This window comes from Schistocerca americana, unplaced genomic scaffold (assembly GCF_021461395.2).
Source record: "Schistocerca americana isolate TAMUIC-IGC-003095 unplaced genomic scaffold, iqSchAmer2.1 HiC_scaffold_867, whole genome shotgun sequence".
NCBI classification, from domain to species: Eukaryota; Metazoa; Arthropoda; class Insecta; order Orthoptera; family Acrididae; genus Schistocerca; species Schistocerca americana.
Genome location: NW_025726639.1, coordinates 27,501 through 30,000, shown reverse-complemented (window position 1 = coordinate 30,000; position 2,500 = coordinate 27,501). Strand labels below are relative to the sequence as shown.

The window sequence follows — 2,500 nt, the reverse complement described above, 5'->3', positions numbered from 1 at the left end:
CATCCTAGTGGTGTTGAGTGGGCGATGGTTCGCTTAGCCTCTCGGTGGGAAATCCTAGCTCTGGCCTTCACGTGGCGGGGGTCGTGAGAGGTTCTGAGGAAGGTTATGCCTTGGCATAAGTCTCCCAAAGTTCCTCGACCAACAGAGCAGGGTGTGTTTAGGGTACGGGGGTTGCCTCCCCTCGTGCCTTTGCTCCAGCTGGCCCAACAACAAGAAGTAAACGTGGTACCAGGCCTCCCACTGGAGCGCCTGTGCCAGCTGATGAGCCACCCAGCCAGCCAACCGATGCGGGTCGAGCGCCGCTCCCCATGGTCTGCCCCGATTGCTCGCGGTCTTTTTCCACCAAGACCGGGCTCGGTGTTCATCGGCGCCATGCTCATCCATCTGCAGTCAACGCGGAGATACAGACGGGGAGGAAGAAGGCCAGGTGGTCTGAAGAAGAACTCTTGCGTTTGGCCCATGCCGAAGCAACCCTGACCATCCACGGTTGCAAGTTCTTCAACCAGGAACTCGCCAAGGCCTTTCCTGCTCGAACGCTGGAGTCCATCAAGTGCCAGCGTAGGACGAAGTCCTATCGGGACATGGTGGCAAGGTTTGTCGCCGAGCTCCCCAGTAGTGCTCATGGTTCTCATGACGCTGCGGCGGAGCCTGGTGACGGATCCCCTGTACCACACGTTCCACCTCAGGGGGATAGCGTTGACCTTGCCATCTGGTCCTTTGTTTCTGGACTCCCTCCATCGGGCCGCCGATTTCGCTCTCTGGACGCTCTTCTGGCTCTTGGTCCTACCACTAGCCGGGACACTATCCGAGCAATGTTGCTACCTGCTCTGGATGAGTTAGGGAGCATGGAACCAGCTGTCCATCAAGCTGCAAACATACGGATTCAACAGCCTCCAGAGCGGAAGCGTGCTCGACGAAGGTGGGAATATGCAGTGGTCCAGCGTGCCTTCAAGAAAAATCCGGCACGTTGTATCAACGGGCTCCTTGAGGGCACTCTTCTGCATCAGCCCCCGTCCATCCCGGGGCTGATTGAGTATTGGACAGACCTCTTTGCCCCACCTCGTGTCAGGTCTCGGCCTCCCCGGGGTGAGGGCCTGTCCGACAGGCTGTTGCCGTTCTCAAAGATGGTACCCTTCCACAAACTATGGGCTCCCATCACTGCGGAAGAAGCGGCTACTGCCCTACCACCTCGAAGCTCCGCTGCAGGCCCAGATGGTCTTACACCGGCCCAATTACGTCGCCTTCCCCGGGAGGTTTTACTTAAAATCCTGAATATCCTTCTCCTTTCCCGTTCCCTTCCATCCCGTCTCCTTCAGGCCAGGACCACCCTGCTCCCCAAGAGGACCGCCGCAGCATCCCCTGCTGACTTCCGTCCGATTACAGTGTGCTCGGTGCTAACCAGAGCCTTCCACAAGGTTCTGGTTGGCCGCCTTATGCGCTTCTGCACTTTGGATGGTCGTCAGCGGGCTTTCATCCCTCAGGATGGGATGCTTCATAACACCTTTATCCTGGATCTGGCGATGACTCAGGCGCGGAGGGCCGCCGGTTCGCTGTACTTGGCGTCCCTGGATGTGTCAAAGGCCTTCGACTCGCTTGCCCATGGGGCCCTTGGCCCTGTGCTGAGGGCCCATGGCCTGCCGGTCGAGTTCGTTGACTACATCCAGGGGTGCTATGGGGCGGGATCGACGGTTATCTGCGCTGGTGGGAAGTCGTCCGATCTGGTGCGGCCTTCGAGGGGTGTTCGGCAGGGTGACCCTCTGTCCCCCATCCTTTTTAACATGGCTGTAGACATCCTCTTATCCCGTCTCCCTGAGCATGTTGGGGCACGCATTCTCGGACGGCGAGTAAATGCTGCTGCATTCGCCGACGACCTCCTGCTGTTCGCCGAGACTCGTGATGGATTGCAGGAACTTCTTACCATCGCCACGTCGGCCTTGGGTGACCTCGGCCTTGAGGTCAACCCACGAAAGTGCTTCTCTCTCGCCCTGGTGTCATCAGGCCGGGAGAAGAAGACCAAGGTCGACGAGACAGTCATCTTTCGTGCTGGTGTCCAAAACATTCCAGCACTGGCGATGGAAGATACATTTAAGTATTTGGGACTGCAATTCACCACCGGCGGACGAAGTTTGTTCCATCCTCGGCGGGAGGTCGAGAAGCAGCTTGACATCATTAAGCGTGCTCCACTAAAGCCTCAGCAGAGACTGTATTCCCTTCGGTCCGTAATCCTCCCGGGTATTTACCATGGTCTGGCCTTGGGGAGAACTCGTCTGGGGGCCCTCACATCCCTGGATGTCTGTGTGCGGGCGGCTGTTCGAACTTGGCTGCGTCTCCCAGCGGATACACCTGTTGGATACTTCCATGCCCCAATAACCCATGGGGGCTTGGGGGTTCCATCAGCCCGCTGGCTTGGTCCACTTCTTCGAAGGAGGAGGCTGGCGAAGATACAGGGTTTAGGTGTGGCTGTGGACGATTCTTCCCAGGACTTGCTGCGACGTGAAAT

General features: G+C 58.2%; 1 pseudogene; it reads left to right on the top strand.

The window, feature by feature from the left end:
- Window positions 1-2,500, top strand: part of LOC124591672 — a 7,771-nt pseudogene that overhangs the window by 2,928 nt on the left and 2,343 nt on the right.